Source organism: Schistocerca piceifrons, chromosome 1 (genome assembly GCF_021461385.2).
Source record: "Schistocerca piceifrons isolate TAMUIC-IGC-003096 chromosome 1, iqSchPice1.1, whole genome shotgun sequence".
Lineage (NCBI taxonomy): Eukaryota > Metazoa > Arthropoda > Insecta > Orthoptera > Acrididae > Schistocerca > Schistocerca piceifrons.
In genome coordinates, this window is record NC_060138.1 from 1,023,810,501 (window position 1) to 1,023,838,175 (window position 27,675).

Genomic DNA, 27,675 nt, shown 5'->3' on the forward strand with positions numbered 1-27,675 from the left:
CGAACCAGGGAGGCCCTACGATTGGCCCCACAGAAAGTCTTTCGCTGCCTTTCAGACTTTGGAATGATCTCTCACTCGACCACAGGTGAGGGGTCAACCTCAGTGCAGGCAGTACCCGGGGCGCCACAGCAATGGATCGATCGGGAGGGACATGTGGGTTGTGCTCGATGTCCCTTGCATCCCCACGTTCCACCACCCACGGTGATATGCCGGCAGCAGCCTCAAGCTGTGTGACGGAAGCCAACACTGCCTGCAGTTGTGAGCGAAGGGTCACCAACTCAGCTCACAACTGTACACAGCAATCACAGTGCCTATCCATTTCTAAACTCGCTGCTGTTTGAAACTCGTAAAGATATGTAATAAACAAATGGTGTATTCACCTTATTAGCAGCAGGAACTTGCGGTGCTCTCTCACTGACAGGCTAACCGACATGTTATCCACACACTGAAATAGACTGCACTGTAGCTCTAAACTGCCATGAATATTTGCATGCACACTCTACAGCAGTAACGCAAGCATGCACAGGAGGGGCTACTTGGAGTGTGCTTTCTGCTTGTTGATATAATGGTTTACTGTTACTGTTAGCAGATGTGGTCATCACCTAACTTCATGTTTTCACATTGGAGATTGAGTATTTTTCTGAATAAATTTTCGTAAGTTCATTGATTAAACAATACCTGTATTATTTGCTGATTGCGTAAAACATTGTTTTTATTGGTTGCTTCGTATTTTGGAATGGATCCGACAAGCAGTGAGCCATCCTAGTTCTAGCGTACAGTGAGGAAAACTTTCTATATGATCCTTACAACTCTCTTTATCATAATAATTTGACAATCGTTTATATGTGAGTAAATATGCATATGACTTTACATGTGTGATTTTCGATTCGTATATGTAGCAACGTAACTGACGAAGTTCACTTTTGATTTGACTGCATCTTTTGCTTTATTTCAGCATGACAGGAAGAAGAAACTGGCGATAATAGGTGAAAAAATCAGAAGTTTTGCCTGATGCAACAGATGAGGTCTGCAGAAGTCGTATTACGTTGTACAGAAATGAAAACAGTAAGAGTAAGTGAGAAGAGTGGCGCAGGGACGAGTGGCGTTTAGCAACCTCTTGCGTTGTGTATCCTCCATATGAGGTTCCTAAGGAACCGCGTTGTACCTAGAAGAACTGTAGGAGACAAGCTGTATTGTGGCTCTTGAACGAATTCCATCTTCTATCCTAGACAGCAGCTTGTGAGAATAAGCCATCAGTTCTCACGAGTTCCGAAATTACTGGGGATCTTTGGGACTCAATTGATCTTTGGGCCGCAATAACACTGATGGGGGAACACCCTAACGTAGATGTGGCTACAAATGTGGAAATCCATTGAGATAAGCGACTTTGACAAAGGGCCTGTGAACGAGTATCTCACTAACGGTGAAGCTGGTCGAATATTCACATTCTACTGTCGTGAGCATGTACAAAAAGAGGTAGGACAGTAAAACTACCACTAGACACTAAATGGTTGGACGTCCGCGACTCTTTGGAGAACATGGGGTTCGGAGGCTTGTCTACTCAATGAAGTAGGATGGATGGTGATCTGTGGCATCTCTGCCAAAGTAGCACAATGCTGATCATTGCACAAGTGTTTCGGAGCAAACCGTTTATTGTGCATTGTTGAACATGGAGCTCTGCAGCAGACCACCGCTAAGTATTCACATATTGACCCAACTAAATCATCAGTTGCGATTGCAGTGGGTACTGACCATCTGGGCTCGATCGTCAAACATTGGAAACGTGTTGCTCTTCGGGTGAATCACATTTTTGCTACACTAGGTCGATGGTCGGCTCCACAAACACCGTCATCAAGGTGAACGACGGCTCGAAACGTGCAGTGCGCTATGAACGTAGGCTGGTGGTAACAGTATTATGCTATGGGAGATATTTTCCTGCTCTTGCATGGGACGTGTGGTAGTGACAGCTGTGAACCACTTGCATCCCTTCATGCTTGGTGTCTTCCCCTATGACAATATCATCTTTCATCTTTTAGCAGTATAATTGTCCATGTCTCGGAGTCATAACCATCGTACAGTGGTTTGAGGAGCATTATAATGAACTCACGTTGATGTGTCTGCGGCCAAATACACCTGATGTAAATCTTACGGAATCCATCTTGGTCGCTATCGGGTGCCAGCGCCGCGTACGCAAATCAACGGCTCGTTATTTACGCAAATTACTTGACCTGTGCGTAGGCATTTAATGCTACACACCTCCACAAACCTATCAACAACTGTCGGATCACTGATATGCAGAATCAGTGATGCACGTCGTTCCAAATATGACAAAGAAGCTGTTAAATAGTTGGTTTAATGTTTGTTTCATCAGCGTAATATGCTCCTGGCTTCGTTCCTTCTTCCCAGCCAGAATTGAACCCAACAACACCTGGCTTTTCGTCGTCGTCGTCGACGACGTCGTAGTGGTGGTGGTAGTAGTAGTAGTCGTCGTCGTCGTTCTGACCAAATACTAACAGTTACAGACAGTGCCAAGTTAATAGCGCCAAAAACAGCTACATCCTCCAAGAGCTTAATTTTGTATAAATGTAAATTTACATAAAAGCATATGTAACCAAATGTCATAATATAAAGCGAACAGTTGAGTCCCTAATTGTGAACAATAACAACATTCTGTGATACCTACACGAGAGAACAAGAGTCACTTAATAAATAGTAATAATTATGACAATAGATATAAACAATTACTTGATAAATAAGAACCTTGAGCTTGTGGAACTTTTTAATTTGAATGAACGACTTGACATTAAGTCAGACAGTCCTCTTGGAGTTCCACACAGTTATTACTGTGCAGTGCGTAAGGGAAGATTAGCACCAGGAATATCCTGTGTGTATCGTGTAGTTGGGCAATGTGAACCAGTGTACAGTACCAAACATGTAAGTTCGGGGTGCTCCTGTATAGGTGTACATCTCGGGTGCTTCATGTCATATGGGCTTAAGGAATTCTTGTTGGGCGTTGAACAACCAGTAAGCATTTGCAAGAGGTGGGATGGTACTCATTCTTAAGACACTAAAATCTAGGTCAATTAGAAACTACAGGTTCATAACTATGTTGAATACCGACATCAAGCTTTCACATGGGCAATCAACAGCTGATTCAAAATGTAACCTGTACCATTCTGAGCACCTATCAAACCAGTGCATTGTCCAGGGGATGTTAGATGCACTGTTTACCTACAAGTTCCAACATGCGTAGGTAGCTTGGGTAATGGACAACCCAATGAGCTTGATTTTCCTGCATTTTCAAGATGCATGTGACGGAAATGTCATCTAAACGCGTACGTCACTGAGTCTGAAAGTGCTAGGTTTCCAGCAGAGCATTATTAACGCTGTGTGGAAGTGCATTTCAAGCACACACACTTTCATCAAAGTTAACGAAATCATGACCATGCGAATATGAATCCAGAGAGCTTTTCAGGAACAATGGCCCCTCACTGACATCATTACTGAGGACATTGACCAGTGCCCTAAACAAGAGTAGTATTTCAAGGAGTTAAGATGGTAGCAAATGCCCATGCAGACGATATTATCACAATCTTATCTAAGCAAGAGGCTGCCGAAATTGCGACTCAACCAGGAGTGTGTACAGGATAGTGGGGCGATGCTGAACAAGGATAAATCAGCAATTATAGCAATCAGGTAAAAGCCCCTTATCACCAAAATGGAGGAGGTAAAGAGCAATCGGGCTTGTGGGTCGATGCAAATGTGGCATCCATGGAAATTGCTACGTCATCTACGTGATCTTAATGACGCAAAAGAAAGCAGCCCTCAACAGGTTCCAAAAAGTGCTCTTTTTTGCTAATTTCCAGCACTTTGCCGCGGTTCTTCGTCACCCAGTCTTGCGAAAGTGGTTTCGGCAGTGGTGGGTTAGTACAATTGGTGTATGAACATGTTTAAAGTTCAGTACATCTATATACATGCTCCGCAAGGCACCACATGGTGGAGAGTTCCTTGTAACACTTCTAATCATTTTTTTTCCTTTTCTACTGCAGATGATGCAAGGGATAAACGATCTGCCAATCCCTGATTTATCGTAAATTGTTTTCACAATGCGTACGAGAGATTTGTGTTGGTTGCAGTAGCATTGTTCTAGTCCGTCACCACGCCACGTCTCTGTAGTGTTTCAGGAAAACAATGTCTTCTTCCCTTCAGGGATTCCCACTTGAGTTCACTTAACATTACTGTTGTATCAGCGAGTTGATCAAATCTAAACGCCTTTAAAACTGTCTTCACTTAATCTGGGAATCCCAAACAGTCAAGCAGTACTCAAGACTGGGTAATGTAAGTGTTTTCTATATGTCTTCTTTGTACATGAGCTAATCTCTCCTAGAACTCTTCCAAAAAACTAGAGTCATTCACCTACCCGACAGATCTTTTGTGTGCTTTCCATTTCGCGTGACTTCGAAACATTATGCTCAGATGTTTAATCTGCCAACTGTTATCACCAATATGCCTCTGAGCAATGGCAGGCAGGACTACAGGCTCTGAACGTACATTGCAGATGATCAGCCTAAGAAGAACGTGTAAGATAGAAGCAAACTGAAAGATTTGATAACTAAGTAAGTATTTAAGACGCACTGATCTGACCTTTGCAACTGCTTATTTAGACTCAGTATACTACCACTATCTGTCATATAGGTAAATAGACACTTCATCACGCCACGACTTGCATATACAAAAAAAAAAAAAAATCGTAGAACTACCCATGCCAATCGCAGAACTATACTACACAGACACCCCACACAGAGATTTCGCCACATCTGTGTGAATGTACGTAATGAATTCTTGCCCACAGTGTGAAGTGGTCACATACACAGTTCCTATTAGGCAGAAACGTTAGGACACCACGTAGCGATAGCTCCATATCGTGAGACATGACATGTGGTGGCATCCTTATCCCACCATTTACGTGCTCCGACCAGTACAAGATCTGGAAATGGAGACTCAAAGAACTCATTTCATAACTAGGTCGGCGTAACAGATGTCTTCGAGCGATGTACTGATAGCAGACTGGAGTATCTAGCCAGCATCCAAACATAATGCCTACACATGTTCACATGAAAGCTTGGACATTTATTTACGACATACTACATTTATTTACTACATACTATCAGTAAACAAACCAGAGAGAACTACAGATATTACCCAGATTGATTGTCACTAGAAGCTGCAAACCTGCCTAGGAGATAAATATATCTCTCTTTAGAACTTTATTAATAATAATATGAGATGAGAATACTGTTAGTTGAGTTGGGAATATGTCCTAGAATGTGCCGGACAATGTTTGCTGGATTGCTACAGATTCTAGAAAAGTAGCTTTCTTATCATCTATTCCTCTCTCTTCTATGTTTTACTATTTGTAGCAATTTTCTTAACTCTTGAGAACAAAGTGTTCGTTTTACTTTGGTGCCTCTGGTGGGATGTGCAACTTTAACAGAATTCACACTCAGAAGATTGGAGAGTCTCATCGGTTTAGGCATAAATATCTACCAAAGCTGCTTCATTTGCCTTTGAAATAAGGAGGAACAGGAATATTGTGGTAAACCTCCTTCAGAAGAGAATTTCTTTAGCCAAGTGGTAACACCAACGAAGGCGATTTTGGTAAGAGTGAAGTGGGCTATAAGGAGTAGTATTAGTGAAAATAAAAGATAGCGTTATGGTTAAGGCTGCTGCTCGCAATAAACAGGACAGCTAGAGTTGAACCTTGGTCTAGTCCATAATTTTAATGCACCGATACAGCATTTTTACTTTGCCATCTGGTATCGCCTACTATATTTTCACTGTTCATGTAGTCGAAACTTCATTATCAGGCATGATGCCTGAAGTTACTACTTCTTTATTGCTAACTCTATTCTCGACAAAGTTTGTAAACAATTATGCATTTACATCTGAATATCTGCATATTACATCATTGTACTACACACAGTTCAGATGTGATGTCGTGACACTGAGATGCGTGAAAAAGTTGCTTTTGCTTGAAATGCAGTGCAAATTACCTGGATTGTATTCATCCAGTGTTTCACAATGGAAGTACTTGGCGACTTCCAGTAAACTTTAAGCATAATTTTGAACCTTTACGAATTTTTTTCTTGCATACTCACTGGTTATGTAATCAGGCGTTTGAAGCTGTGTTACACCGAGGAATTCGATTCTTTGAAGTATCAGGTGTTTACTGGTAGAAACCTAACTAATTACTCAGCGGAAAGAAATGATTGATAAATGACAAATAGCAACAAAAACAACACAAATTATATTTGCTTAGTCATTACGAAACCGATCACATAAAGCAAACTTATAAACAGAATAACCACCATTTGGAAAAGGAAATTGCTTCCACTAGTACCAGAATGCAATAAACAACAAAAATATCAACGTGTCTACAAACTGTCTACCTAAACTATCACATACAGTAACACAAATAACATGAAATTTGCACACGGTGAACACCTTACGCTTTCAAAAATACATACAAAAGAAACGGTATAGCTTATTCATTTCAAACCTTAACCTGTTTGTGGAAGTGTTTTTATGTGTGGGCGCAGGCCTTTTGTTGCAGGATACCGGCGCCAGGGAGTGCTAGTATAGAAAATGGCGGCTACACAACAACAGATGATCTGGTATGCCCTTCATTTAGCAATAAGAGAATTTGCAACCGCGAATTTCGCACACACTCTTTCATCAGGAACCACCCAGCAGAGTCTCTATTTATGCCCAGTGCAAATAGTTTGAAGAGAAGGGCTGTATTTGGAAAGGAAGAAAACGTTGTTTGCGTTTGAGCAGCTTCCACCGAAGCCCACAGAAACCAACACGTCGAGCAAGTGGTGACGATGAGATCTCATAAGCAACCGTTTCCAAAATCTTGTATAAGCGCTTGCTCGTGAAACCATACACATTGCAGTTGTTCCTCGCACTTACTTCAGAAGATTATATTGTACGATCTGACTACTGCACTCAATGACGACGATACATAAAGAGGTTAATATTAATGATGAAGCAACACTTCACACTAATGCCAAAATGAATCAGTAAAATGTTTCTTTTTGGAGAGCAGAAAACCCCCATTTCTACGTTGAACACGAATGCCCAGGGAGAAGGTTTTTAATTGGGACAACAGTCACAGGCATTTGCTACCTCGACATGCTTTTCTTTGCCTCGGTTGAAAGAAGATTACAATAACTTCAACTTGCAAGAAGATATGGTACACCTCCTCACTTCCACTTGGCTGCAGGTGAACACCTAAACGCACATCCGCCTGGACGATGACTCAGTGTGCAGGAACTGATGATGAAGTATGGGAAGATGACAACCATGATCACCAGATTTAACTCATCATAATTTTTAAGGGAATATGTTCAAGTCAAGGTGTTTGTCCCACCCCTGCCGCAATCCTTGCCACAGTTACGTTATCGAAGCGCAGCTTACAGCAGCAAGTCGCAGCTGCGGTAGAGTCAGTCATCCCAATGTGTAGCACAAGGTACGGGTAGAGTGTGAATAACGTCTCGACGTTTGCCATATGCCTCGAGGAGCACATATCGAGTTCCTGCAATCTCCAAAAAAACTTGAAGAGATAATTCATTAACAGGATAAGGTTTGAAGCGAAAAAGCTGTACCGCTTTAATTGTAGAAATTTTTGAAAAGGTAAAGCTCTCTTGTGCTCACCTGTATGTTGTGTTCTCGACACAGATATGAGATACATAGCTGAAAGGAACGTGTGAATGCTTTAAACTTCCTGACCTTTACCATTGCTCATTATCTAGATATCTTATTATGCATTTATCAGTCGCATGAATTTTGTGTATTTCAAATGTATCCAACGGGCATGTGTATGTTAGGTAAACGTTATCACAATGAGTACCGGATACTATTTCAGAGTAAGAACACAGACAAAGAAACATGTTTTTAAATAACAAAGACAACCTGGAATGACATCTAAAGATTCCCAGTGCTATCACATGGTCCAGCAAGGAGAATAGTAACTCTGTACTACACTGAATAGCCAAAGAAACTGGTTCACCTGCCTAATATAGTGTAGAGCGCCCGAGAGCGTGCAGAAGTAACGCAAGACAGCGTGGCATGGACTCGACTAAAGCCTGAAGTAGTGCTGGGGTGAACTGAAACCATGAATTCTGCAGGGCTGTCCATAAATTCGTAAGAGTGCAAGGGCAGTGGAGATCTCTTCCGAACAGCACGTTACTAGGCATCCTAGATGTGCTCAATATTGTTCATGTCTGGGGAGTTTGGTGACAAGCGCAAATGTTTAAACTCAGGAGAGTGTTCCTGGAGCCACTGTGTAGCAATTCTACCTGTGGGGCGTCGCATGTCCTGCTGAAATTGCCCAAGGCCGTCGGAAATGCACAAGGGACATAATGGATGCAGGTGATCAGACAGGATGTTCGCCCCTGGTAGCTGAGTGGTCATCGCGACAGAATTTCAATCCTAAGGGCCCGGGTTCGATTTCCGGCTGGGTCGGAGATTTTCTCCGCTCAGGGACTGGGTGTTGCGTTGTCCTAATCATCATCATTTCATCCCCATCGACGCGCAAGTCGCCGAAGTGGAGTCAAATCGAAAGACTTGCACCCGGCGAACGGTCTACCCGACGGGAGGTCCTAGTCCCACGACATTTACATCAGACAGGATGCTTATGTGCGTGTCACCTGTAAGAGTCGTACCTACACGTATCAGGGGTCCCAAATGCACACGCTCCACACCATTGCAAGAGCCCCGACCAGCTTAAATAGTCTCCTGCTGACATGCATGGATTCATGAGGTTGTCTTCATACCCGTGCACGTCCATCCGCTCGATACAATTTGAAACGAGACCCGTCCGACCAGGCAACATGTTTCCAGTCATCAACAGTCCAATGTCGGTGCTGACGGGCCCAGGCGAGGCATAAAGCTTTGTGTTGTGCTGTCATTAAGGGTACACGAATGGGCCTTCGGCTCCAAAAGCCCATATCGATAATATTTCGTTGAATGGTTCGCACGCTGGCACTTGTTGATGGCCCAGCATCGAAATATGCAGCAGTTTGCTGAAGGGTTGCACTTCTGTCACGCTGAACGATTCTTGTCAGTCGTCGTTGCTGTCGTTCTTGCAGGTCCTTTTTTTCCGGCAGCAGCTGTCGGATTATTGAATGTTTTACCGGATTCCTGATATTCCCGGTACACTCGTGATATGGTCGCACGGGAAAAATCTCCTCTTCATCGTTACCTCGGAGATGCTGTGTCCCATCGCTCATGCGCCGACTATAACATCACGTTCAAACTCACTTAAATCTTGATGACGCGCCGTTGTAGCAGCAGTAACCTATCTAACAACTGTACCAGACAATTGTTGTCTTATATAGGCGTTGCCCACCGCAGCGCCCAATTCTGCCTATTTACGTATCTCTGTATTTGAATAGGCATGCCTATAGCAGTTCATTTGGCGCGTCGGTGTATTTTAGATAAGAACCAATTCACTTTGTGTGAAACATAAATTTGCACCAAAAATATATGCCATCTCTAAAAAAAAAGACCTGAAACTCGATATTATTAAATCGTTCATACACGCACGTACTTGCTGATTGCAGTGTTTCTTTTTCCTATTGCTATTTACCTAAACAGCTGTGGTGTTCTCTATCCATCAAGGACAAAATAAATATTTGTCATAAATACAGTTTGTTGTACACCGTGAATTGTCTGGTATCCCGTACGACAAAACTATTTTAGCTGCTGCAAAGCATTTGCAGTGACATAATGCGTTTGAGGATATTGTCTTCATTATACACTCCTGGAAATGGAAAAAAAGAACACATTGACACCGGTGTGTCAGACCCACCATACTTGCTCCGGACACTGCGAGTGGGCTGTACAAGCAATGATCACACGCATGGCACAGCGGACACACCAGGAACCGCGGTGTTGGCTGTCGAATGGTGCTAGCTGCGCAGCATTTGTGCACCGCCGCCGTCAGTGTCAGCCAGTTTGCCGTGGCATACGGAGCTCCATCGCAGTCTTTAACACTGGTAGCATGCCGCGACAGCGTGGACGTGAACCGTATGTGCAGTTGACGGACTTTGAGCGAGGGCGTATAGTGGGCATGCGGGAGGCCGGGTGGACGTACCGCCGAATTGCTCAACACGTGGGGCGTGAGGTCTCCACAGTACATCGATGTTGTCGCCAGTGGTCGGCGGAAGGTGCACGTGCCCGTCGACCTGGGACCGGACCGCAGCGACGCACGGATGCACGCCAAGACCGTAGGATCCTACGCAGTGCCGTAGGGGACCGCACCGCCACTTCCCAGCAAATTAGGGACACTGTTGCTCCTGGGGTATCGGCGAGGACCATTCGCAACCGTCTCCATGAAGATGGGCTACGGTCCCGCACACCGTTAGGCCGTCTTCCGCTTACGACCCAACATCGTGCAGCCCGCCTCCAGTGGTGTCGCGACAGGCGTGAATGGAGGGACGAATGGAGACGTGTCGTCTTCAGCGATGAGAGTCGCTTCTGCCTTGGTGCCAATGATGGTCGTATGCGTGTTTGGCGCCGTGCAGGTGAGCGCCACAATCAGGACTGCATACGACCGAGGCACACAGGGCCAACACCCGGCATCATGGTGTGGGGAGCGATCTCCTACACTGGCCGTACACCACTGGTGATCGTCGAGGGGACACTGAATAGTGCACGGTACATCCAAACCGTCATCGAACCCATCGTTCTACCATTCCTAGACCGGCAAGGGAACTTGTTGTTCCAACAGGACAATGCACGTCCGCATGTATCCCGTGCCACCCAACGTGCTCTAGAAGGTGTAAGTCAACTACCCTGGCCAGCAACATCTCCGGATCTGTCCCCCATTGAGCATGTTTGGGACTGGATGAAGCGTCGTCTCACGCGGTCTGCACGTCCAGCACGAACTCTGGTCCAACTGAGGCGCCAGGTGGAAATGGCATGGCAAGCCGTTGCACAGGACTACATCCAGCATCTCTACGATCGTCTCCATGGGAGAATAGCAGCCTGCATTGCTGCGAAAGGTGGATATACACTGTACTAGTGCCGACATTGTGCATGCTCTGTTGCCTGTGTCTATGTGCCTGTGGTTCTGTCAGTGTGATCATGTGATGTATCTGACCCCAGGAATGTGTCAATAAAGTTTCCCCTTCCTGGGACAATGAATTCACGGCGTTCTTATTTCAATTTCCAGGAGTGTATATGAAGGTAGTACCTGTTCCTGAAAGAACAGTTACCGTTGATGACCATGCAGCTTTCGTTAGAATGGAATGATAATTAAATGGGCACCCTAGCTGCAAACAGGCGTTGATATACTTCATTGGGGACATGTTGAAAATGTGTGCCCCGACCGGGAGCGTGCAAGGGATAAGTCTCTGCAGGCGCACTATCCTCTATGCCCTCGGTGGATCAGATGGATAGAGCGTCTGCCATGTAAGCAGGAGATCCCTGGTTCGAGTCCCGGTCGGGGCACACATTTTCAACATGTCCCCAATGAAGTATATCAACGCCTGTATGCAGCTAGGGTGCCCATTTAATTGTCATTTCATATTGTCTTCTCTTCGCAGAGCAAATAATGTCAGTAGATACTATGTCATGACATGACTGTTCAAAATTGCATCAGCGCTGAAGGCGTCGCAGTAATTAAGCCACAGGGCTTGTATCGGAGCGGAGGGTTTCTGTGGTTTTCCTATATCTGTTAAGGCAAATGCTAGGGTAACTCCTTGAACTGGACTGATGGAATTCCGTACCAATACTTGTCCAGTCAGAGCTTATTCTCTGTCGCTAATGATTAGGCAGGACACATTGTGAATTATCCTGGGTGTAGCAGATTATGTATAAATGAGAACATGAGCACATGACTGATGCAGAAGGAACGTTAAATCAATCGAAAAACTATTCAGAAAATATCATCCTAGTCTTTGCTACAAACTAAATTTTTCTCCCAACTTCATATAATCTTTCTTATCATATTTATGCATTACAGATTAAAATTCACTTGCCGATATGTGTCTTGTGATACGTTAGTTAGTGTAATCTTATTGCTTGTAAAATCTGATTGTAAGACTTGTTACTGAATGTATATCTTACCTATAGTCTGTTATGAATTTTCATCCCTGCATAATTATTTTTTTTTCTTTTTGCGTTGTGCGTCAAGATGTCTGTTATGAGAGTTGTTTCTAGACTTCGTTGCTATGTATCTCTACGAGCAGTCGTAGTTGGCAACCTGAACACTGGCCACTAAGAAAACATTCTCTTTCAGAGAAAAATCGATGCATATTCATTAAGCTGTCGTGGAGAGCAAGCGGGAAAATTTACATCCTACTTGAGTATGCATATCTAATCCTTAAATGCTGAACAGCTTAGGGACAGAAATGAAACGGTCGACCTCGACCATTGGTAGTGACGTTTCTGTTTTGTAACAAAGATTGCTGCCAAGGCGCTTACGTCGGAAAACAAGAACCAGTTAGTCAGTTCTGCATGCCGTATTTTTTCTTTTTCTTCGGCTACACAGTAAGCCTTTAAAGAGTAAAAACGAAAATCTGCCATTAACACAAAGATTCTACTGAACGCCACATTGTTTAACAAGGTGCTAGTTTACTAGAGATGGTATGATCATACCTTATACCACCTGAGAACCGGTTTACAGAGCCAGTAAGTGACCATTGCAACAGTTGTTTCCGGTAATATTGCGCGTCGTAAACCAGCAGGTTTCTGAAACCGCCAACTCTCTTACTGCAAAGATGCGTTCCCACAGGAGTTAGGAATATACCGGAGATATCAAATAGCGCACGAAAACATTGCAATACCAAAGTTTGCATCTATATCTAAACTCTCCACTCTACACGGTGTGTGATAGAAGTTACTTCTGGAACCACTATCATTTTCTTCTCTTCCTGTCCCGTAGTATGCATGCACGCATCTCCGTAACGTTCACATATTTACTAAACTATCGCGTGGCAAAATGTGCAGCTCTTCTTTGGATCGTCCCTCTCTCTTCTAATAATCCAATCTAGTACGGCCCTATACTGATGCGCGAACCACAAGAATCGGTCTTGCAATTGTTTTATGAGTCACTTGTTTCTTGAATGAAGTACATTTTCTTAAGATTCTTCCAATGAAACTCAGCCTGGCATCAGCTTTTCCTACAACTAGGTCTATGTGGTTAGTGAGCTTTAGGGCGCTCCAAACTGTTGCTTCCAGGTGTCTTGCAGTTGTTACCGGTCCCAGTGATTTCTCGTCAATAACGTAAGCGAACAGTAATTGATATGTTCGCCTATACATGCGTTTTTTTTTACTCGTCTGGCTGGTTTGATGCGGACCACCAATTACTTTCCTGTGCCAGCCTCTTCATCTCAGAGTAGCACATGAAACCTACGTCCTCAATTATTTGTTTCCTGTATTCTAATCACTGTCTTTCTGTGCTGTTTTTACTCCCTATAGCTCCCTCTAGTACCATAGAAGTTTTACCGACGTCTTAACACATGTCTTTCTCCTTGTTAGTGTTTCCCGTATATTCCGATCTTAACCGATTCTACGGAGCACATCCTCATTCATTAACTTATGAGTCCACTAATCTTCAACATTCTTCTGTAGCACCAAGTCTCAAATGTTTCGATTCTCTTCTGTTCCGGTTTTCCCACAGTCCACGTTTCACTAGCATACAGTGCTGTGCTTCAAACGTACATTCTCAAAAATTTCTTCCTCAAATTACGACCTATGTTTGATACCAATAAACTTCTCTTGGTCAGGAATGCCCTTTTTGCGTATTTTAGTCTGCTTGTTATGTCCTTCGTGCTTCTTACATCATGGATTATTTTTCTTCCGAGGTGCCAGAGTTCCTTAACTTCGACTGCTTCGTATTAACAAATTTTGATAAGCTTTCCGCTCTTCTCTTTTCTGCTAATTGTCATTACTTTCGCTTTTCTTATGTTCATCCTCAGAATATATTCTACACTCATTAGACTGTTCATTCCATTAAACAGACCCCGTAATTCTTCATCACCGTCACTGAGGATAGCAATGCCATCGGCGTTTCTTATCGTTGATATCATTACAACCTGAATTTTAATCGCACTCTAGAACCTATATATATTTCCGCCATTGCATCTTCGATATCTAGATTGAACAGTACGGACGAAAGTTTGCATCCTGTCTTACAGCCTTTTTAATAAGAGCACTTCTTTCTTGGTCTTCCACTCTTATTGTTCCCTCTTGCTTCCCGTAAATATTGCCGGCCGGGGTGGTCAAGCGGTTCTGGCGCTGAAGTCCGAAACCGCGCGACCGCTAAGGTCGCAGTTTCGAATCGTGCCTCGGGCATGGATGTGTGTGATGTCCTTAGGTTAGTTAGGTTTAAGTAGTTCTAAGTTCTAGGGGACTGATGACCTTAGAAGTTAAGTCTCATAGTGCTCCGAGGCCTTTGAACCTTTTGAACCCCCGTAAATATTGTATACCAGCGAACGCGAAAATGTTTTGCAATTGCTAAAAGTGAACGGGAATTAGATACACGTCCTGACCTCCTTTTCCGCTCTTTCTGTCCACATCCTTCATCCCCTCTCTTTGTCCATCTCTTCCTCCTCCCCTCCCCCTTCTCTCCATCTGCGCCACATTCCTGTTCTGTCCATCTCTTCCTTCCCCACTCTATGCTCATCTCCACCTCTCACCTCTCTATCCATCTCCTCTTTCACCCCTCTGTATTATTTATTGTTATTACCAACGAAACGTTGATTGGGAATTTTAAGTCGCTTGAAATGAATGAGTAAGTCAGTTGAAATCATTGGTACACATGATATGAGACCTCTCCTGCTGCTGGATCTTTGAGGACAGCAGCTTGACTGACAACTTTTAGCACAGATTTAATCTGTATTTGGGTCTGATTATAAAGGTTCGGACGATTGAGATTACATTGTAATATCCTAATCATGAGCTGATAAGCCATAAATACACGTTCCTGTTTCCTTTAAATGAAATCTACATCTACATCTACATCCACATGGTTACTCTGCAATTCACACTTAAGTGCCTGGCAGAGGGTTCATCGAACCATTTACATATTACTCTCTACCATTCCACTCTCGAATGGCGTGTGGGAAAAAGGAACACCTAAATCTTTCCGTTCGAGCTCTGATTTCTCTTATATTAGTACGATGATCATTTCTTCCTACGTAGGTGGGCTTCAACAAAATATTTTCGCATTCGGAAGAGAAAGTTGGTGATTGAAATTTCGTAAACAGATCTCGTCGGAAAGAAGAGCGCCTTTGTTTCAGTGACTGCCACCCCAACTCGCGTATCATATAAGTGACACTCTCACCCCTTTTGCGCGATAACTCGAAACGAGCTGCCCTTATTTGCACTTTTTCGATGTCCTCCGTGAATCCTACCTGGTAAGGATCCCATACCGCGCAGCAATATTCCAGCAGAGGACGGACAAGTGTCATGTAGGCTCTCTCTTTAGTGGGTTTGTCGCATCTTCTAAGTGTTCTGCCAACAAAGCGCAGTCTTTGTTTCGCCTTCCCCACAATATTATCTATGAGATCTTTCCAATTTAAGTTGCTCGTAATTGTAATTCCTAGGTATTTAGTCGAACTGACAGCCCTTAGATTTGTGCGATTTATCGTATACCCAAAATTTATCAGATTTCTTTTAGTACCCATGTGGATGACCTCGCACTTTTTTTTTTGTTTAGTGCCAATTGCCACTTTTCGCACCATACAGAAATTCTCTCTAAATCATTTTGTAATTGGAACTGATAGTCTGATGATTTTACTAGACGGTAAATTACAGCGTCATCTGCAAACAATCTTAAGGGGGCTGCTCAGATTATCACCTAGATAATTTATGTAAATCAGGAACAGCATAGGGGCTATGACACTACCTTGCGGAACGCCAGATATCACTTCTGTTCTACTCGATGATTTACCGCCTATCACTATGAACTGTGACCTCTCTGAGAGGAAATCACGAATCCAGTCGCAAAACTGCGACGATACTCCATATGCACTCAATTTGATTAATAGTCGCTTGTGAGGAACGGTGTCAAAAACTTTCTGGAAATCTAGGAATATGGAATCGATCTGAGACCCCTTGTCGACAGCACTCATTAGTTCATGGGAATAAAGAGCTAGCTGTGTTGCACAAGAGCGATATTTTCTGAATTCGTGTTGGTTATGTATCGATAAGTCATTTTCTTCAAGGTGATTCATAACGTTCGAGTACACTATATGCTCCAAAATCCTACTGCAAATTGAGGTCAGTGATATGGGTCTGTAATATCAATGGGTTACTCCTTTACATACGACCAGAATCTCTGTGGGTTTTGTACCATATTTTGAGACAGTATTTCATTGGGGAAACTATTAAAAGCATCTCGCATTGACGTCAGCACTAAATTTCGAGCTTCCGTGAAACTTAGCCAGTCTTGGGGATTTTGCGGTCTTCTGAATTTGGCATGCTTTTTTCGTTGCTTCTGCAACAGTGTTCTGACGTGTTTTGTGTACCATGGTGGATCAATCCCGTCTCTTATTAACTTATGCGGTATGAATCTATCTATTGCTGTCGATACTGTATCTTTGAATTTGAGCCATATCTGGTCTACACTTACATAATTAGCTTGGAAGGAATGAAGACTCTCTCTTAGGAAGTATCAAGCGAATTTTTATCTGCTGTTTTAAATAGATATATTTTGCGTTTATTTTTAGTGGGTTTGGTTAATATGGTTTTGAGCCTCGCTACAATGACCTTGTGTTCACTAATCCCTCTATCCGTCATGATGCTCTCTATTAGATCAGGATCATTTGTGGCTAAGAGGTCAAGTGTGTTTTCGCAACCATTTACAATTCGTGTGGCCTCATGAACTAATTGTTCAAAGTAATTCTCAGAGAAAGCATTTAGTACAGTTTCGGAAGTTGTTTTCTGTCTACCACTGGCTTTGAACATATATTTTCGCCAACAAATCGAGGGTAGATTGAAGTCTCCACCAATTATAACTGTATGAGTGGGGTACTTATTTTTAACGAGATTCAAGTTTTCTTTGAAGCGTTCAGCTATTATATCATCTGAGTCGGGTGGTCGGTAGAAGGAGCCGATTATTATTTTGGTACGGTTGTTGAGTATAACCCCTACCCATAGTAATTCGCAGGAGCTATCTATTTCAACTTCACTACAAGATAAACTACTACCAACAGGCACAAACACACCACCTTCTACTTTATTTAACCTATCCTTTGTGAATACGGTTTGCGCCTCTGTAAAAATTTCGGCAGGATTTATCTCCGGCTTTAGCCAGCTTTCTGTTCCTACAACGATTTCAACTTCAGTGCTTTCTACTAGCGCTTGAAGCTCTGGTACTTTTCCAACACAGCTACGACAGTTTACAACTACAATACCGATTGTTGCTTAGGCGATTCTCGTCGTTTCTTTGCCCTGTACCCTTTGAGACTGGAGCCCTTTTTGATCTTTCCCGAGACTTGTCTAACCTAAAAAAACCGCCCAGTCCACGTCACACAATCCCTGCTACCCGTGTAGTCGCCTCCTGTGTGTAGTGGACACCTGACCAATTTAGCAGAACCCGAAACCCCACCACCTTATGGCCGCAAGTCGAGGAATATGCAGCCTACACGTTCGCAGAACTGTCTGAGCCTCTAATTCAGACCCTCCACTCGGCTCTGTACCAGAGGTCCGCAATCGGCCCTGTCGACGATGCTGCAGATGGTGAGCTCTGCCTTCATCTCGCTAGCAAGACTGGCAGTCTTCGCCCTCAGATAGCCGCCGGAAACCAGAGAGAATCTCTTCCAACCCATAGCGACACACGTCATTAGTGCCGACATGAGCCACCACCTGCAGTTGGCTGCACCCTGTACCCTTCATAGCACCCGGAAGGGATGATTCCCCCCCAGTATGCACACGGAGCGCACATTGGCTTCCTTCCCGTCCTTAGCATCCAGATCCCTAACGGCCTCCATCACCCGCCTAACATTGGAGCTCCCAGTGACAAGCAATCCCACCCTCTGCGCTTATCCGAACGTCTCAGGAAGGCCGGCCACTGCCGCAACAGGCGAGGCCGCCCCTTGCTGGCTCAGAAGTACTTTCAGCAGTGGGCAGTACCTCAAACCTGTTACGGAGGCGTAAGGGTACAGCCTTGCGGCCAGCACCGACTTTCGCCTTCCGCCCAGGGATTCGCGACCCCGCCACAGTTCGCCAGTCACCGTCAGGCAAGTGTCGACCGGCAGGGACGTCCGAATCCGAGGGCGCAGTTTCATCAGAGATCCCAGGCGATGCTACAGGTTCCCCGCTCGCCTCGGGTGTCCCAGTGTCACCGCGGCCCAGGGCAACAGCCTGGAGCCCGCGAACCACAGCCAACACAGCTTCCTGCTGTTTAAGGACGGTGGCCATTTCCCCCTGAATCCGTACACAACAGGCACAGTCCCTATCCATCCTTAACAAATTTTTTTCCTCTATTTTGTCTCACAAGCCGTTCAAAACAAACACATGACTGATGACTACGCGAATTTACACTATACGGTTACTAAAACGCGATGCTACAACTCTCAAATACTAGAACACGCCCGAAATTTGTGAATTAAACTATGCAAGTACCCAAAAACACGAAAGAAATTAAGAATTAAACTATGAAACAAATAAGTGAGCTAAGAGTACGACATCTGCTGTCTGCTGCTTATCCATCGGCGGCAGGGAAGATATGTCACCAGTCTCACAGGTTCTACAGACCAACTTGATTAGTCATTTGGTTGCCGCTTCCCCAATGATTTTAGAAATTCCGATCAATTGTTATCTATCCCTTCTATCTTGTTTGATCTGAAATCTTCCAAAGCTCTTTTCAATTATGACTCTAATTCTAGATCCCTATCTCTTCCGTATCGATTCCAATTTCTTTTTCTTTCACGTCATCGGAGAAGTCCTTCCACACATAGAGGCCTTCCATGTACTTTTTCCAAGTATCCACCCGCTAGTTTGCATTTAAGTGTGGAATTCCCATTCCATTCTTAATGTTACCACACTTGTCTTGAATTTCACCAAAGGTTGTTTTGACTTTTACGTGCGCTGAGTTAGTCCTTCACGCAGCCATTTCACCTTTGGTTCCCAGCACTTCCTTTTCATTTCATTCCCAAGAGACTAGTATTTCTGCATTCCTGAAATTCCCTGAACATTTTTGTGCTTCCTTCTTTCGTCGATCAATTGAAGTGTTTCTTCTGCTACCCATGATAGTTTTTGCAGTTACTTTCTTTGTACCTATGTTTCTCTTTTCAACTTTTGTGGTTGCCCTTTTTGAGATGTGCATTCTTCATCAATTGAACTGCCTGTTGAGCTATACTTTATCGCAGTATCTATAGCCTCAGAGAACTTCAAGCGTATCTCTTCATTCCTGAGTAGTCCCTTACCCCACTTCTTTGCGCATAGATTCTTCCTGACTAGTCTACACTTCATCACTAATTATGATGTGAGTCTATATTTGCTCCTGGGTGTGCCTTAGAATTCAGTATTACATTTCGGAATCTCTGGCTGACCATGATGTTAACTAACTGAGATCTTCTCGTATCTCCCCCCTTTCGTGATTCTTGAACAGAGTATTCCCTATTACTATCTGAAATTTATTGCAGAACTCAGTGTCCGTCCTCTTTCAATCCTAGTACCAAGCCCATGTTCTCTCGCAGCGCTTTCTTCCACTCCTTCTTCTACAAGCGCATTCCAATCCCCGTGATGACTAGATTTTTATGTCCATTTACGTACTGAATTACATGTTCAATGTCCTCATATACTTCCTATATCTCTTCATCTTCTGCTTACGACATCGTCATGTATACCTGAACTATTACCGAGCGAGGTGGCGCAGTGGTTAGCACACTGGACTCGCATTCGGGAGGACGACGGTTCAATCCCGTCTCCGGCCATCCTGATTTAGGTTTTCCGTGATTTCCCTAAATCGCTTCAGGCAAATGCCGGGATGATTCCTTTGAAAGGGCACGGCCGATTTCCTTCCCCATCCTTCCCTCACCCGAGCTTGCGCTCCGTCTCTAATGACCTCGTTGTCGACGGGCCGTTAAACACTAATATACTCCTCCTCCTCCTGAACTATTGTTGTCGGCGTCGGTTTGATGCCAAATCTGATGAGCACAACCTTGTCATTGAATTGTTCACAATAACTCGCTCTCTGACCTACCTTCCTATTCCTAACGATCCTACTTCAGTTACACCATTTTCTGCTGCTGTTGATATTAACTTATGTTCTTCGGACCACAGATCCTTATCATCTTTGCATTCCACTTCATTGACCCCCACTATACCTAGACTGGGCCTTTGCATTTCCCTTTTCAGATTTTCTAGCTTCTCTGCCCCGTTCAGACTTCTGAAATTTCACGCCCCGACTCATGCACTCGTGTCAAAAATTAATGCAGCAAACGGAAATTTTGCAAGATTGCGTTTATTTTGCTTCAGAACAGGATAAACAGATGACAGTAAAGTAGAAACAATGACAGGAATACAGAACGTAATAAACTGCAACTTGCATAACGGTAGACGAAAATATTCTTGTTTTTTTTTTTTCCAACTTAACGGATTTGCACACACATTCTGACAAGTGATCAATGTGCTCAGTGTGGGGTGTGACCACCTCTGGTACCAATACAGGCCTGACAACGATGGGACATGCTGTGAATAATGTCATCAATCTCTGTTGAGGTAATAACGCCCATTCTTCCTGCAGAGCTACTCACAAGTATTGGAGGGTGGTTGGTGGACGCTGACGTGATGCAACCCGTCTCCCTAGTGCATCCCAGACATGCTCTACGGGATTCAAATTGGGAAAACAAGCAGACTAAGCCAAGTGTGCAATATCTTCCGTTTCCAAAACAACATCACCCACCCGTGCTGTATGAGGTCGAGTACTATCGTCCATCAGTGCGAAGTCAGGGCCCATAGCACCTAGCAACAACTGTGCATGAAATGCCAAGATCTTCTCACAGTACTTGACAGCAATTAAATCTTGCTGATCCAGCCGTACAATTTCATCAAGATGTGTTAGAGTCGTCAACGTAATCGCTGGCCACACCATTAGGGATTCTCCTCGATATCAGTTTCTTTCAACAATGTTTGTGTCCCGAAATCGTGTTCCACGTGCTCTCCAAATGCGAATCCGTCAAGAATCACTCCTCAGACCAAATCGGAACTCGACTGTGAAAAGAACATTGGTCCATTGTTAGACTGTCCAGGTGGCTTGTTGATGGCTCCTCTAGACGTTCCATTTTGTAAAGACACGCCAAAGATAGACAGCAGGTCTCCAACAATAAAGGCCACTCTGCTGAAGTCTTCCGTACACCGTTCGCCTCGATACAACACGTCCAGGGGATGCTGCGAGGTCAGATGCCAGTTGCAGTGCAGTACTAAGGCGGCACCGTCGTGCCCTCACAGTCAAATAACTGTCCACTCTTCCTGAAGTCAGACGTGGTCGTCCCTGTGCTGGTCTCCCGGATACAGTTTCGGTCTCTATAAATTGTCGCCTCATCCGAGAAACGTCAGAACGATTCACATTAAGCCATCGCGCCACTTCAGTATGCGACTCCCTTGCTTCCATTCTTCCTATGGCCCTCCGCAGCAGAGGGTTCGTAGGCTTCTTCTCTGTGCCATACTACACCGTCTGTGACTGTGTGTACAGAAGATGTGGGACTACTCTTCAAACACTACCCCGCTTGATATGTGCCCTGACGTCATTGTTGGAACGGTTGTCCATTGATCGGAATACCATCTTCCGTGCAGAATACGATTGTAACGACATCTGGTTGACAGTTCGTATGATTTATGACGGGGAAACTCTAGTTTGTTTGCTTTAATTTTGGAGACCATTGCGGATTGTTACCTTTCGATCGGTACTAAATCTTTCCCTCGAGCACGATTGGGGACTATTCACGAATAGTTTTCCAACTGAGAGATCATCATGACACTTTTTCACTTACGGGACACATGTCCTGCGGATACGCCTTATGTGTCTCCAGTGCGGTGGTTTCCATTGCCTTCTGCATCCTCATGCCGTTGATCATTACTCCTTCATCTACCTTTAGGGGGTATTCCCCAGCCCAGGTGCAAGAGACTATCGTGAACTTGTGTCTGCTTCTCTGTCAAGGCCATTCGCTGAACGAGGGTGATTTCTTATGCCGCCACTGCTGTTGACTAATTTTATTGAAAATTTAAGCCGTGGCTCGGTTCGAACAGGGAGGAGGTTTCGATATAGTCCAAGATGCTACCCATACATCAAGGATTCCAGTAATACTAACAACGATAACGTTATATTTCTGTAGGGTGCTTGCTTGAGTAGTGATGTAATTGCTTTAACGTCGTTCGATCCCCCGTTGGTTCAATGACTGTTTCCGGAGTGTTTTATGCATGTCGCTTATAGGACTACACCCACTAGCGCATGGCGGTGTGCAAACTGACGTTTGGACTGACGACTGCGGCAATATCTGAGCATTAGACGTGTGTTGTGGCGTTCAGCTTGTCGTGGAAATTATTACAGTCGCTTCGTAACGTCGGTTAGAGGGTCTGGCTTGTGACCAACGAGAGCGATGTGAGAACCAAGTATCTTGTATTAATAACATGTTATTTATTTGACAATGTTTGTGTTGTAGACTAAATTGGCTTGCTCGCAGCCGCGGCTGATGGGGAGCTCATGTCAAATACAGCTGCATAATTTACCGCTTTTAATGGTTAATGGCAGCAGTATCCTAAAAAGTACCAAATGTATACGAATGTCTTCACCTTGTTTCCTTCGTAGATAATCCAATGGTACGTAATCCCATACCATATAACTTCGAGCTTCTTTGCTGGGGTGCAACTGTCGCAAATGTTCTTCTATACCGTGTGTATCGTAGTAGTCCTCCCAAAAAAGTGGTGGAAACTTCGGATTGCTCAAGAGCTATGACAGCGGCGGCTCGCTGAACACGCAGTACCTTCAGTGCGGCTACACCGCTCTCACAGTATGTAAATCGTATCATATACCGTGTAAAGACTACCTAAGTATCTGCAGTCTACAAACAGAAAAGTCGTGCATGATATCAAAAACCAGTCTATGACCCATTTCAGATGGCAGGAGGGAAGAAGGGAAAATTTAGGTTCAATGTCTCGTCGACGACGAAGTTATTGGAGCACAAACACGGAATGGGGAGTGACAGACAAGGAAAAAAGCGCAGGTGATTCCAGTATGTAAGAAGCGTAAAAGAAAGGACTGAATTACAGACCAATATCTCTAATTTCTGTTTGCTGCAGAATCCTTGAGCATATTCTCAGTTTGAATATAGTAAACATTCTTGAGACTAAGAGGCTTATGTCCACGAGTCAGCATGGTTTTAGAAAGCATCGCTCGCGCGAAACTCAGCTTGCCCTTTTCTCACATGATATACTGAGAACTATGTATGAAGGGCAACAGGCAGAATCCATATCTCTAGATTCCGGAAGATTGCAGGCTTTTAGCGATGGTACGAACATATGGAATAAGTTCACAGATATGTGAGGGGCTCGAAGACTTCTTAAATAATCGAACCCAGAATGTTGTCCTCGACCGCGAGTGTTCATCAAAGACAAGGGTATCGTCAGGAGCGCCCAAGGAAAGTGTGATATGACCACTGTTTCTGTATATACACAAATGATTTGGCTGACAGGGTGGGCAGGAATCTGCGGTTGTTTGCTGATGATGCCGTCGTGTACGATAAGGTGTCGAAGTTGAGTGACTGTAGGAAGATACAAGACGACTTAGACAAAATTTCCAGTTGGTGTGATGAATGGCAGCTAGTCCTAAATAAGGAAAAATGTAGGTTAATGCGGATGAGTAGGAAGATCAAACCCGCAATTTCGGGTACAGTATTATTAGTGTCCTGCTTGACACAATCAAGTCGTTTAAATCTGTCTATCGCTTGAGCCTTGTCCCGCAGTGTCAGCCATCGTTAATCGGATTTGGCTTGTTAATGTTTAAGGGGTGGCCAGATGCCCTTCCTGCCGCCGTCCCCCGTACTCCCCGAGACGGAACTAGTGTATTAGTGTACCCCAACTGTCTGCGTCGAGTGTAATCCATGGAACAGTGCGAAAGTGTTCAGATGTCTGGGAGCCGTGTAACTGAGGCGGAACGTGGGGACCAGCCCGGTAGACACCAAGTGGGATGTGGAAAACCACCTAAAAACCACATCCAGGATGGGCGGCACATCGGCCCTCATTGTTAATCCACCGGGCGGATTCGATCCGGGGCCAGTGCGCCTACCCGAGTCCAGGAAGCAGCGCATTAGCGCTCTCGGCTACCCTGGCGGGTGCAATCAACTCGTTTAAATATTTGGGTATAACGTTGCGAAGCGATATGAGGTGGAACGAGCACGTGAGAACCGTGGAAGTGAAGGCGAATGGTCGATTTCGGTTGCTTTGGAGAACTGTAGGAAAGAATGGCTCACCTGTAAAGGAGACCATATACAGGACGCTGGTGCGACCTATTCTTGAGTGCTGCTCGAGTGTTCGGTACCCGTACCAATTCGGATTGAAGGAAGACATCGAAGCAATTCAGAGGCGGGCTGCTAGATTTTTTACCTGTTGGTTCAAACAACATGTAAGTGTTACGGAGATGCTTCGGGAACTCAAATGGGAATCCCTGGAGGGAAGGCGACTTTCTTCTCGAGAAACACTATTGAGAAAATTTAGAGAACCAGCATTTGAAGGTGACTGCTGAACGATTCTACTGCTGCCAACACACATTGCGCGTAAGGACCACGAAGATACGGGAAATTAGGGCTCTTGCGGAGGCATACAGGCAGTCGTTTTTTCCCTCGCTCTATTTGTGAGTGGAACAGGAAGGGAACGACAAGTACGGTTGTTTGCGGAGTATCTAAGTAGATTTTGAAATCGGTGTTTCCCTTTTTGATTGCAGTGTATTTAGGTGTAGTATTCTCAAAATATTTACACTTTTAAATAATTTGTATGCAACTAAACGAGACTAAATCATGGAATAAACAATCAGCTTCATCTATGGAGATCGTACTACATACGGCGGTTATGCTTTCAACACATGTGAAAAGCGGAGAAATCGGTAGTCATCGGGCGCAAAACGGAGAATCTGCCGGACAAACAGTAATTATCGCGTACTCCAGGAGCCAAGCGTAAGCTGTTAGAATCCGTAGTATTTTTGAATGGAGCACGCATAAATTAGAATGCAATAGATAAGGACAAAACAAAATTCATCTCTTACAATGTTAGGAAAATGAAGAGAATTTTACGTCCTTAGAAACGGAACGCACGCTCGAATCCTACGCGAAGGGGTGGAAAATCGGCTATCCTTTCGAAGGAACCGTTGCGATATTCTTGTTAAGTGATTTACCATCGTCATTAAATACCTAAATCCCCCTTATTGTGAATAATTGCCTTAATCACTACGCCACTGATACGGGTGGTTATGAGTCCAGTCTCGTAAGCAAGCACTGTGACACCTCATTCTGTGATTAACTTCATCCTGGAAAGTCATATATTCTAATAACTCATGAATTCGGATCCTAGACAAAAATACGAGCTATTTAGCAATCTGAGTATCTAAGATGAGTGTAAGAACTTCACCATTGTGTGAGAAGCCAGAATGAAATAATTTTTGTTATATAGCCGCTTCAAATTGTGTACGCGGCTCTATTGACCTTTAATCATGAAGATTTGTACCCATTTATGTATTCCATAAGCCACCAAACAAATCGTGGGAAAAGGCATGCGACGTAACAGTACAATTACGGCAGAATGTCAACACTTCTGTCTCTGAAAGATTTGCATGCAGTCCTATCGCAACATTCTGAAACGGATACCGAATATTTTTATATGTGTATGAAGCCAGGAGGAATAAAAAACCATTCTCAATTAATGCGTCCGCAGGAACGTGTTATGAATGTGTAGAGCGATTATGACTTTATAGTCATAGTGATATGTCGAGGAAATTAAAAAAAAAGGAATGAGTTAGTTGGAAATTTGAAGAATGATTAATGTTCCCAGACCCAAGCCATTAGAAGAACAGAAAAATGAAGGCATCACTCAGATAACGAAATACAGAAATTGCGTCATTCAATGTTAAGGTCTCAATATTTAGCTTCTATCTGCGACAGCAACCCAGTCCTCTGCAGAAATAATATCGGGATATTCGCAGGCTATTATCGCGTTTTTAGCACCTCTGTTGCGTGTTTGTTCGTATTATACAATTTTGATAAATGTAACTGACAACTTTTTTGAAATTCATATAAGTTTTAATGCAGCTTGTTTTCAAGTAACCTCTGCTTAACTTTTTTTTTATAATCTTTGGAGTATTGCACACACTTTTGCGTTCATCAGTTTCAGTTTACCTGTTACTAAATGACTCTAATCACTGAAGCCGCTTGGAACCATGATAAGCTGTAATCGTGACATCCTTATGCGTTGTTCTCACTGTCAAGCCAATGTTGCGTAGTTATCTTCAAACTTACGCCGGTGGTTTTTTTTTTTTTTTTTTTTTTTTTTTTTTTTTTTTTTTTAACTCCACAGTCTCCCACTGTGTGCCGGCCGGAGTGGCCGAGCGGTTCTAGGCGCTACAGTCTGGAACCGCGCGACAGCTACGGTCGCAGGTTCGAATCCTGCCTCGGGCATGGATGTGTGTGATGTCCTTAGGTTAGTTAGGTTTAAGTAGTTCTAAGTTCTAGGGGACTGATGACCTGAGAAGTTAAGTCCCATAGTGCTCAGAGCCATTTGAACCTCCCACTGTGTTGATTAACTGGGACTGATGACCTGAGAAGTTAAGTCCCATAGTGCTCAGAGCCATTTGAACCTCCCACTGTGTTGATTAACTCTGTGTATGATCATAAATACCTAGTTAACATCTTGGTCTTCAGGTATGATCTGCTAGGAAGTCTCACTTTTTGTGATTAGGAGTGTTTTCTACTCATTATTTGCCTGAGAATTTCTCCATCATCGAGCGAGGTGGTGTAATGGTGAGTCACTGGACTCTCACTCTGGAGACAGTTGTTCAAATTCCCCTCTGGCCATCCAGATTTAGGTGTTCCATGGTTTCCCTAATTCGCTTAAGGTAAATGCCACGATAATAATAATAATGAGCGTATGGCATTGGTGGCCGGGAGTTCGGCCGCCGCTCCACAAGTTCTTTAACGGCACTACGGTGATTTGCGAGTGAATGAGGATGAAATGATGATGAAAGACACACAACACCCAGTCATCTCGAGGCAGAGAAAATCCCTGACCCCGGCCGGGAATCGAACCCCGTGCGCGGGAAGCGAGAACGCTACCGCAAGACCACGAGCCGCGAACAATGCCGTGATGGTCTAATTCGACAGATTTTCCAATTAGATCTTCAACTCCGACTGTAATGACCTCGTCTTAAAAACAGATCATTTTGTCTTTAAATTCTCCCTCGCATTTCTCTGCAAGATTCAAGATGCAAATTTTGGCAGCTTCACTCTCTCTTACTCTGCTTACTGATGCATGTAAAGTATGAATTCTTAGTAATTGCTTGTTGTGTAATAACGTTTCTTACGAAAGGAGAACCTCTCGACATGCCTTTTTTTTCAGTAGAAGTTGAGACATACTTTTCCCTATGCACCTCCAACAACTGAATTCCTTCCTCAAAGA

General features: G+C 44.0%; 1 long non-coding RNA gene across 2 annotated transcripts in view; it reads left to right on the plus strand.

The window, feature by feature from the left end:
• Positions 1-27,675, plus strand: part of LOC124719810 — a 134,615-nt gene that overhangs the window by 11,818 nt on the left and 95,122 nt on the right. Inside the window, exon 3 of one of the 2 annotated variants that reach the window (XR_007006004.1) lies at positions 956-1,470. The exons of the other annotated variant lie outside the window; for it this stretch is intronic. This is a non-coding gene — a long non-coding RNA (uncharacterized LOC124719810). Of the gene's footprint in view, positions 1-955; positions 1,471-27,675 lie in introns of those variants that run through there. 2 annotated transcript variants of the gene reach the window in all.